This window comes from Ambystoma mexicanum, chromosome 5q, assembly GCF_040938575.1.
Source record: "Ambystoma mexicanum isolate Mex_15411 chromosome 5q, UKY_AmexF1_1, whole genome shotgun sequence".
NCBI lineage: Eukaryota > Metazoa > Chordata > Amphibia > Caudata > Ambystomatidae > Ambystoma > Ambystoma mexicanum.
In genome coordinates this window covers 477042035-477054323 of record NC_090933.1, presented here as the reverse complement: position 1 = coordinate 477054323, position 12289 = coordinate 477042035, and positions in this window count along the sequence as shown.

Sequence of the window (12289 nt, the reverse complement as noted above, 5' to 3'; positions counted from 1 at the left end):
TAAGGCACACTCTACCATCCGGCATTGTCCTCAACTTCCCCCTCCACATTCAATTCAAATCCACACAGAAATGATTTATATGCAACACAGGTCCCTCTTTACACTCCACCTCTTGTTATTTAATTCCATTCATGGAATGTCCCATTAAACTGCCCCACACACTGACCTTTTACCCTTCTCTTAGCACCCTGAACTCACAAGCACAATTCAATATGAATGATTCACAGCCCACTGCATTGTCTCCTGCTTCACCAGGAGGCAATGCCTCTGTACAAGACTCTGTACAAGACTCTCTTTGTGACCCCCCCGCTCCAACTCTCCCTCTAGAAAGTCAAAATTGTAGCCACTCTTCTGCCTTTAAACGGCCCTCAAAACTATTAGTATCCAGGGGAATGGCTCTGCAATGCTGTGCGTGAGCCGTCTCTCATACAACCACTCTCCTCCTGCATTGCACTCTTGCACTGTCCTCAAATTAAATAACATTACTACATGCAAATAGTATCAATAACAGTACAAAATACAATATCAATATCTGTACATAATGTTCATGATCTATGTTGTTAGTCTATGATTACCCAGAATGTCTTCCTTCTCCACCGGATTACCAACCTTATCAATTTGACTCTATGTTATAGTACTCTTGCACAGGGTTTCTAATTGAAGTATTCACTTAGTTGCTCAATGTATGCAAATACACATGTAATGTTGAAAGAAAAGATTTCAGGATGCTGGACTGGAAATTTGCTTACTGTGAAAATGACACATAGAGAAACATGTTCATGGCAGGAGTAGGCAAGAGATTTTACAGGGAACATCCCAGAAAACAACTTCTGATCCACTGTCCAAGTCTTGGTTCTCTCCCCCCTGGATTGTGGCAATGCCCTCTAGCAAGGCATTCTGATGACTACCCTGGCACCCCTGAGATGTGTCCTGCATGCTGCAACAAGACTAATTAAAGGATTCCGCCCTGACCCTCATCAAACTGAACTGGCTCCAGATGCAAGCCTGTATAATATTTAAATCCAGTTGCATCATCTACAAGGCTGTCACCCTGAAGTCCCCAAACTACCTCACCGAGAAACACAGCATTTCCAGAGGCCTGCAATCCACCAGAAGTAAGGAAATGTGCAGACTTGAACTCTGATGGTGCAGGACGGAAAGAACCAGAAGCAAGTCCTTCTCTGTGTACACTCCAAGACTCTGGTTCCTCCTCCCCATAAACATCAGACTTGCCCCATCGCTTCTACAGTTCAGGAAAATGTAGGTTGATGGGAGGTGAAGGAAAGGGAGCTTAAAAGGAAAGGAAAGAAGAGGGAAAGTGCTGGACACACAAAGAATGAGAACAGAGAAAGTGGGAAAAGAAAAATGAAAATTAAGGAGGTTGGATCGGGTGATGCATGGCTGTGGTGTGAGCTGTAAGGCTGCAATCTGGACAGAATGAAGTGCTCACTGCAGAGGTGGGATGCAGAGCTGGCGGAGAGCTCACTATATTCCTAGAGGCAGCAGATCATGAGTGTGAGTGAAAGTGGCCGTGAAACAAAAGAGTGTTCGTTCATGTAGACAGAGTGGCACTAAACTCTTGGTGAGTATATGTGACAAAATAAAAAAAAGAAATAATGAATTAGTGTAACCCCATGAATTAGCAAAGTGTTGAGTGGTACACAAAAGGGCAAACGTCCATTTGTTCTTGAGGTCCCGGAAGCAAATGTATTTCCCCTTGCAAAAATACTAATTGTGCTGCAAAGGGGGAATTTCAGCAGTGCTAATAGTTGTCAGTTATAATTCCAAGCATATGTATGAAAAATGCAAGTAGTCTGCAAAGTTTGCTAAAAAGTAGCTTGTTTTGTTTAAGAAGACAGAGAAATCAGTATCTTGGCTGTGGGTTATCTAGAGATGTTTTAAAGTATGCCAATATAAATGTGAATATCAATGCTGTGTTCCTGTAAGTTGCATACTCTGACTCATTCTTTCTGTGATATCGTGCACGGCATAATATATTGACATGTGTTGACTTTAGATTCGTTTTTATTCCAATGCAAATTGTTTTCCTATTCTTGCATTTTTCATGGAGAGTGTAACCTTGATGATTCCCTGCTGCATAATTTCCTTCGGTTCTCTGGGCATACGTGTGTAAACCCATGTGTGGTCTATTATTGTTTATTGTGTGACCTGTTCATTTTATAATATATAGGGTGAAAGTCTGGTGCATCCAGTATAGTTGGTATGAGCATTCAGTGTGCTTAGTGTAGTATAAGGACTGTCATTTCACTATCCATGGATCCGAAAAGAAGAAGTGGAGCAATAGAGAAGTGGAAATTAACTGATTCCCTACATTTTAGCAAACAATTTCTTACAGAGACCTGTTTCTTTGGGGCAGCTAATCTCCTTAACCTGTCAATAAGGGTGACTGTGTACCAAATACATCTTTCATTTTGTATTTCATTTTGTAGAAATAATGTTACTGGATCATTGCCAAACTGATGCTTGATGGCCACCATTAGTTGTGTGACCTAGACGTGTATTGGCCTTTTTGCCACCATCCACTCTTTTGGCCTGAGTGCAGGCCACACTCCAGCCCACAGGTAGAGCCTCCTGGCTATTCATACGGAGAGGGACAGTGACAGACCCAGAGAGAGTGTGGCTGCACAAGCTAGTGGTGACTGCCCCAGCCGAATGGGTACATATTACAAAAAGGATGGATGAACCACTGACCAATGCATGGTAAAGTTGAAGCACAAAACAGATAGGGGCATGGGCAATAGATGAAATGATTATAGCAATAATCCCTGGTATTTTTTTTTAATTATTTGTTTAGTTGATACATCAACTTTTCAAATACCTGATAAGAACCTTTACAATAGTAATTACATTACAAATGTCTAAAATGTATCATAGTCCATAAGAGGTGAGTTCCACCTCAGCGAAAAACATAAAAGAAGAAAAGAAGAGTAGAATAACCAGCAATGTATACAATATAATATCCTGAGTACCTCTCAAATTCGGAGCAGACTTTACAATTTCATTATTCAAGCACCAGATTTCCAATATCAGTGCTTTCATTCAATACAAGGCATTTCTTTATCACTTGGCTAGGTATACACAACCTAGATAACCATTACATTATTCGGCACATGCCAGGGCAGGTAAAACAATATCCAAAAATTGCACAATAATCCCTGGTATGTCATTGGGAGCGCAAAAAAGAGGGGTCATGAGTGACACTAATGCTATGAGCCAGACTGGAGGGTCGGAAACCAATGGAGATCTACCCATTTTGCAGGCTTAGAACTCTAGAATTCTGAGTGTTTGTATATTGGTTTGGAAACTGTGGGAGTGGTAAAGAACCTGAGGCAACAGAACAATGGGCTTCACATCTGTATCCCAGCTGCTGTGGTGCTTTATCCACTGTTTTCTTGTTCTCCATAGTTTGGCTCACTCTTGCATCTGTAAAACCCCACTGACATTCAGCTAACCCCCATTGACTCTTTCATTTTGTTGACAGTGAGATTATCCTGCTTAGCATTCTCTCTCATCTCTCTTGCCCCCACTTTCTCATTCTCACTCCCCCATTGGAATTCACCCATCCTCCACTGTTGGCTTTCTCCAGCCTTTCTTTTCCCAGCATCTACAATGTGGGCCTTTTTTTAGGAGTACATGGTTATAAGGCCATGTGTGCCCACACCCATGCCTGTTATGTCTATGCATGGGCATGTGAACACTACTTAGGTATATGATGACAGGTCATGATGATATGACATATGCCAGTCTTATGAAATCAACTCTCATCTATTCTCAAAACCTCTGTCTTTCTCCCTCTGCTTCTCACACAGTAGCATTTGCTATGGTGTGTGTCAATTGATTTTCGACTGTGCGTCTTCCCTGCATCCCTTCCACTGTTACAGATCCCCTTATTTTCCTTCACATACCCTCCCTTAGCTCAGTGCCCCCCAAAACAAAAAATACAACTCTTGTCACTATACACAATTCATTGACTTTGATTGGCTTTGCTGCATGCTTGCTTTTTACGACATGCCTATCCATCCCCACTTGAGGAATTAGAATCCATTAATTATGGTGAACATTTTAGACGATGATAGTCCAAATTACAAATTAAGTAAAAGGTACTCTCCTTTTCCACCACAAAACATGGCAAATACTACTCAATGATTCAAACGTTCTGTATATGTGAATAGTCATCACTTGGTAAAATTTCACATTTCCCAATACTCTCTTAAAAAAGCATGTTAACACATTCTAAAGGATAACCGTGAATCTCAAGGAATGCTTCCAACTGTGAATCTAAAGGATTTCGATGAATTAATGCTGTGCGATTTAATGTTAAGCGTTTGAAGGTACTTCAAAGGGGGGTTGTCTGCAGTATTCCATGAAGGATATGACCCCACACTGTTTGAAAGGGAAAAAAGTGGTGTTGACCAGTGTGTTACATCCCCAACCAGGCTAGCACCATCAGTTATCATATATTTGTTCAAATGCCTAACGGTTTCAGGCTTTCTATTAATCAACGAGGTACATCGCTGACTATTTATCTATATTCTGATACGATGTATACAGCAATGAAGCCTTAAAGCATGTCAGTTTTAATGGGAGCATGTTCTACAGATTAAAAATAATCACTCCTAACAGGGTTCGACATTATATTTGCTATATACATGGTGTCAACTAAGTCCCAACTTTTAATTTGTTTATGTTTATTTGTACACACTTCTGAATGCCAGGTGAGGGTCATCTGTCTGACCAGCTCTCTATAACACTAATACAGGCCTGGGGTCCTTGGTTTATCACTCTAGCAGAGCCACTCTAGCAGTTTCGCCATTAACAAAGGAGCCACGCCACCAGAGCAGATCTCTGGTGCAACTGAGCCTGTGCACTCAGTTGCCTCAACTTTATTTTCTCATGGTGACATCTGCCCACATCACCACGTGACTGCTTGTATATGTGCAAGTATGGGCCACTAACATCATGGTGCTGTGATGATAACTAGCAGGTGCTCTGAAAAATTCTCAAAAATTAGCTAACCCTTGCCCCGGGCAACATGCCTTTTTTTCAGCGCACTATATAGTCTTTCAATCTTAGAGGAACTTTTCCGTATGGAGCACTGCCTTCTAAAACCATGGTGGCCAGCTTGGAAAAGTATTTTCATTCATTGAACAGGACCAGCGCACCGTCCCGTTCAATTAATTAACATTATTTGTTTTAGCTCTGCTTTGGTAACCCAGGGCACTAATAGTGTTAGTACCATGTTCCACAGGCTATACTAGGGGTAAACGTCTCGTTCCCTCGTTAACCATCCTCACTTTGCTTGGCCCATTAACTCTGTATGCTATATTGTTGTATTCACTTCTTATCATCTATAAGTCAGTGCAAATAGACACTGAATGCAGGCTTTTGTTTTATTCTCCTGATGGTGAGTATGCCTTGTGGTCTAGTTAAGAAAGAACTGTAGGGCTTTAAAAGCAATTAGCACCCGGGGTGGGGGGCACAATCAGGTTTCGTGGATCACGGGTTGAAACTGCTGATCTCAGCCCACGTTCCACAGAACACACAAGCTGCCAATCCCGCCCTTGGCCCCCATCTTGTCGCCATCCTCCTTGGATTTTAAAAAACTATATTCTCAGTCCCCTTCCCCAGCTCGACGTACCTGATTGTTGGGGAGGTGGCACCCGCCACCGGCCATAGGTTCTCTTCTTTTTGCTTTTCCGAGTGCCATGGAAATGAAAGAGGAGCTCCGTACGGAGCCCCGACTTCCTCAAACACGGCAGCCATCCTGGAAAAGTATTTTCATTCATTGATCAGAACGTGCCTGGCTTTGGGCTATGCCGGGGGAGTAAACGTCCCAATGCCCTTGTTAACTGCCCTTGCTGAGCTTGGGCTGTTAACTCGGGATGCCAGAATGTTAACCGAGGTATGGACCATGGAACGGGTTACTAACGCTATATTACATCAGGCTTCTTGTAATCAGTCCACCTCTGAAATGCTACTTACAACATTATACATAACACATGACCCGCCCAGTTTTAAAAATTGTGCTAGCAGTTGAAAAGAAATGACTTCCCAGGAAACATACATAATTCTTTCATTGCCAGCCAGATATTGTGGAAAATACACGGTTGCTAAAGAACACATAGTTTATGCCCTAAAACATGAATATTGAAAAACACAAAGCGTGGTGATGTTCTTCAAAAGATTTTCACTTATGGAAAAAAATCCACTGCATGACCTTGCACCAAAAGAAAAGTTTCCATTGGTGACATAAAACCTATTTTGAGCTGGCTTTTGAAAACCACTTTGGGACGGTGAGAGATATAGGTGACATTTTCACATCATTGTTTGGCAATTTTGACTAATAATCTTATAGGCACTGCGTCACAAATATAAATGCAACTTCTGTGATTCATGTGCATGTTATAAGGGGACTCATGCTGTTATGGTACAATCGAGTCTGCTCGCTACAAATGCAACACGCAGAGGCATCTTTTCAACAACCAGTTTTCGGATTAGCCATTTAATGAAAGCATTTTTACTGAACTACCCAAATAACATAGTTAATATTGCAGCATGTTTCTTTCTAGAGTCAACATGCTGCTTGTTTCAGTAGATTAGTAATAAGGTTCTAGAGCGCATGTAGTCGCAGGCGAGTTCAATTTTGGTGAAATCCTACACGCAAAACACATTCATTGGCATAGTTGATCTTGCTTGTATTTAAATGATCATAACATAATTTTGCATGTCTTTGTAGGCACTATCGGTAACGTTATAAAATTGTATTTTCCCCAAAGTGCGGAAAATCACTAAGGTGAACTCGAAGTCAGTCATGACAAACATTTGCCAGATTTTCTGAGTTTCTCTGCACACATTGGCCCTCATTACGACCCTGGCGGAAAGTAACTGACCTGACCGCCATAGCGTAAATAGCGTTTCCGCCATTGCACGATGGAGGAAAGTGCGGCTAATTCCGACCCATCGGGCACGAGCATTACGCCATGGCGGAAGTGCAAAGTCCGCGATGGCGGAAATGTCCCCAAAACGCCCCTCACCGCCGTCATACGGCGCCCTAGGTGCAATTCCGCCACCCATCATAGCGGTCACCGTAATGAGCGGTAATCGCAAAATACGGTGACCGTAAATATACGGAAACGGAAGTAAAAACATGGGGCCGGAACGGGAAACAGCACGCCGTACACCTATAAAATCAGAATCCCAACACAACCATTAAAAATCCGACCCTGAGACACATCCCAACCCGTTAGCCACCCTAGTTAAAACAATCAAAATGGGAAAAGTTGCTAAAAAAGCGTGCGACCACAAGCAGCAGGTCCACTTCTCCCATGAGGAACTCACCGTGCTCACAGAAACCCTCCAGGAGAATGCTGCCGTCGTCTTCTCGACGCAAATGACCAGGACGGCACTTGCGAACAAGAAGGCCATATGGGCCCTGGTGGCACAGCGGGTAAGTGCGGTGGGGACCGCACCCCGCAACCCACAGCAATGCAGAAAGCGATGGGGCGACTTGCGGATACGCGTACGGAGCATACTATCAGCCAACCGTAACATTGCCACAGCTACCGGGGGAGGATCGGAATCACCCATCAAGTTGACCCCCTGGGAAGAAATCTGTGCCTCCACCATTGGAATGGAGAGTATAGAGGGAGTCGGAGGGATGGAGAAAGGAGTGCAGACATCCGAAGAATCAGGTAGGTGGGCCAAATAAAACAATGCTAAATCCACAATGTCCAATCATGTGAAGTACCATGTGTCCACATAGTGCAACAGAAACACATGTCCAGGAGAACGTCCACATACATTGGCCTGATAGCGCACTTTAAAACTCACATTAAATACATAAATAATTAAAAATCCTAAAAACACCCTCTACACGTGCAGCATGCACACCCTAACTGCAGGCTGCAAAACAACTGCATCCTCAATCCACACAAAAATGAAACCACCTCCAAGGCCCTGACCCAAATCACCCTCAGGTACCACCCCAATGCATGTGATACATTGCCATTCCAATTTCCACAGACCCTATAAATAATGCTCGCCCTCCTTTACTCCACCACAGGGTCCGATTCAAACGACGAGCTCCAGGACACCCCTACCAGCACACCTGCAAAGAGGGCCAAGACCAACGGCCAAAGACCCTCCACCTCAGCTGCACGGATCAAGACACGGCAGCAGCACAAATCAAGTGGCAGCACACAGGAGGGGACTTCAACAGGCACCCCAGCAGCCAGCATGCCCACAACAGCAGCACCACAGGTCCCCCCAATGGATGCCACAGAAGGCACTGCTTCTGGTGGCAGCAGCACCATAGGTGACACTGCATTAATGGCAGCATGCTCCGACACAGAAAACGGTGCTGTCGATGTAGGACCCATCCATGACCTGTCTCAATCCCCCTGTTTGTTTCATCCCGTACACCATGAGGATACCACGCAGGGGCACCCACAAGACGACGACTGGCCATCCCCCACAAGCCCTGTGGCAAGGCAACATGAGGTGATCAGCCCCTCTGTGACACCACCGCAAATGGCCATGGCCCAGCAGAGGCAACAGTCCCTCGACCAGGTGATCGTGCAACAGCAGCAACTGGCCACGCTCCTCAAGGAGCATGCTGATGAATGTGGGGGTTCTAAGGCAGTCATAGAAACATCTACTGAGACACTTAGGGCACAAATGGAGAGAAGTACAGAGACAATAAGGGTACAAATGGAGAGAAGTACAGAGACACTAAGGGTACAAATGGAGAGAAGCACCGAGAGCCTGAGGGGGGAACTGCATGCGACGTCCAAAGATGTATGTGGTGAACTTGCCGCTGTGCGCCGTGTGCTCACTGAGCTCTCACAAACCCTTAGGGACATGCATGGACGTGAGCAGGCAGAGACATCATCCGTTGCAAGTTCCGTCCAGGGCAGCCCCCAACGTAGATCTGGGAGGAACCTGCGCTCCACAGGCAGGGGTGCCCCTGATACCCGGAGAGGGGGCTTGCAATAGCGTCTGCCCACTGACAATGAGCATCTTTGGACACTGGTGTTCGGGGGGGAGGTAGGAGGGTGGAGGGGGGGTGTTGGGCTTTCTTGGGTGGCGGGTCGATGGGGTGCGTAACATAATTTCACATATGCTATAAACATTACATAATCACCCAATGAGATGTGTGGACATTGATCTTTGTGTACGAGGCCATTATTGGCGTACAGTCCACATTGTGCATGTTCCAGACACACACAGTGCCACAAGTCCCGTGTCCATGTATCAGCCACCAGGCGTGAGTGCTAGAAGCATGAATCTATGATATTCTGACGAATTTCATGGGCCTCCTGTGCCTCGCGGACTCCTTGAGGTGCTGCCACATCCCCACCCTCATCATGACCATCTTCAGGTGCTTGCAGTTCTGCGTCAGGGGGCATGGGCACATTTCTACGTACGCACATGTTGTGTAGCATGACACATGCCATGACCATCTTTGCAACCTTCTCATGGCGGTACAGGAGTGCCCCGCCAGACCTGCCGAGGCAGCGGAAACGACCCTTCAGTAGGCCGAATGCCTGTTCAATGACTACACGGGTACCTGAGTGGGCATGGTTGTAGTCCTCCTCATGCTGGTTCTGTGGGTTCCGGAGTGGTGTAAGGAGCCATCTCTTCAGTGGATACCCGGCATCACCTGTATGTGGACAATAAAGGATGTTTGTGGAATGACATTGCTACGTACGCACCCCCCCCCTTCCTGCCAGGTCATTGCCGCATCACATACCCCAAATTATCATGCATGAAATGAGACTCACCGAGTAGCCAGGATCTGTTCCCTGCGTGTCGCTCCATGTAGCGTGGTATTGTAGAGTTCCTCAAGACCATAGAATCATGGGTTGATCCAGGAAATCGGGCACAACAATGTGTAAAGATCCTGTTGGAGTCACACACCATCTGTACATTAAGAGAATGATATTGCTTCCGGTTGCGGTACTGGGCTTCCATGGCATGTGGGACAACCAATTCCACATAGGTGCAGTCGATGGTACCAATGCAACCCGGTATGCCGGCCAGTGCATGGAATCCAACTTTTGTGTTTGTAATCTCCTGCTCCGAGCGTGGTAAAGAGATGTAGTCGTCTGCGTGCATCAGGAGGGCATCGAGCACTTGCGATAGTGTCCGTGACAACAGTGGCTGTGAAATGCCATGCAACTGTCCGACTGTGTGCTGGTAGGTGCCTGTGGCCAGGAAGTGGAGTACAGACACCACCTTCAGTAGGGGTGGGATGGCGGTTGGGCTATCTATCATGCTGACAAGGTCAGCGTGTGTCATGTCCACAATGGCGGTTATGGTGTCCCGGTCCAAACGGTAGAGGGTGTGGATCTGCTCAGCAGTGAGGTTGAACGGATGAGCTCGGAGGCGTGGGATTGCGGGCTGCCTGCGTGGTGGTAGTGGCTGTGCTGGTGGGCCTTGCTGGCCCTGCCTTGCCCTCCTCCTCCTCCTGCGTCTCCTCTGTGCGGCCGGTTGTTGTAGTAGTTGGTGTTCGTCTTCTTCTTGAAGTTGTAGTACTTACAGTGCTATCAGGTCCCCCAGGGCCAACATCGCTAGTCCTGCCGGTAGCATTTTGTAGTGGGTGTGGTTGTGGGAGGGGGTTGGGTGTGCAATTTATGTGTTTTCAGGCTGTATAGCCTCCACCTGTGGTGATTCATTCCACCTGTGCCAGCTGCAATCCCCTTTGGGCGAGCACATCCCGCACACAACGCTGCAATGTGACGCATGGCATCTTGCTATTACAATCATGTATTTAATCCCGATGGCAGTGAAATATTGGTTTATATGTTCATTCTGCTATGGTCCCATTGTTTCACATACTATCTTTGCAGTCGCGAACAAATTTGTGAAGGGTCAGTGGAATGTAGTACTCGATTAACGCTGGACCCTCATGCAGCACTGTACCGAGGTTCACCGACGGGCGGGGCGTCCCATTTGTGAGTGAAGCCAGTTGCCATTTTCACACACTGCCGCACTACATGGATGAATTTGTGATTTCAAGCGGTCACAGATGCCTTATCGACGTGATGTTGCAAATGAGGAATTCGAAGGACAGCGCTTTCGGTTTTCAGCTAGCGGCGAGGAGACGCCCACAGGTCTGACTGCAAATATAACGTTCTATTGTTTAATGTCCTTGGGACAGGGGCCATGGCGAGAATGCAATGATTGATATGAATAGTATGGGATGCGCCATAGCGTAGTGGACGATAAGGCAGGACGTTCCCAAATACATGTTACTTCACAACACTAGAATTCCGGGCTGGAGCACAGTGGATTTTGCAGACTGCATTACGCACAGACTCAATGGAAGTTTCAAATGTGATGTGAGTAAATAATCAGGCGTTTTCATACCGGGATGAGGGAATGATGTATGGATGCATGGACAGATGATTTAATTGAGAGTTTGCCATGTACATGGCTTTTCGGGATCTATCCCCTTCCCCTGCGCTATGTGATGCAGAGCTGCCATAGTGGGACCATCGTCTATCTGCCCTTGTTGAACCCTCCCTGTCTCGACGCGCCTTCAAACACTTGTGTCTATGCACGTTACGAATCCCATCTAATGGATTCTGTCTTAACAGACGCATGCACACAAACACTCGTTTGTAATAGTGTTTTCACCTCGATTTATATAGTTATGATTCGCAAGTGATTTTTGGGTGGAAATAATCCTTTTGAGTGGGCTAGCATGCATATGGCTATGGATTTAGTGTGATTATTGAAGTGAGTAATACAAATGAAGTTCTGATGCCCATGCTATTCTTTTTCATTTCATTTGGGTGACAGGTATCTCCTCCCCTTTTGCCGCTGCCATCTGTATGCCACTCCTGCAGATGGCTTTTACTCCCGACACCTGCTGCTTCGAGTTAATCAGTGGAGCACCATTACGATCTTATGGGACGATCGCCAATGGGCCACATGCCCTTACGCAGTACTAGTGGCTAGGAGCTACATATCAGCCTTTCAGCTGGACTAGTGCCTACCTAATGGGACGGCCCTGCGGTTCTCGGCGCTTCCATGTTGCCTTTTTGAACGTGAATGTAGCCCCTGTGTACCATGAAGGAAGAGGGTGTCACACAAGAAGAAGCTGGTCATTTATTGCGGATGCAGCCCACAGTAATGAAAAATATTTTGGAGTTTATGACCTAATAGCTGTATGGGCTTGGTGAATTTGATGTGCATTAAAATTTGATTATGATTTCAACCGTGTAGCGTTATTCTTTGCAAGTAATGTAGCATATTCCTATTT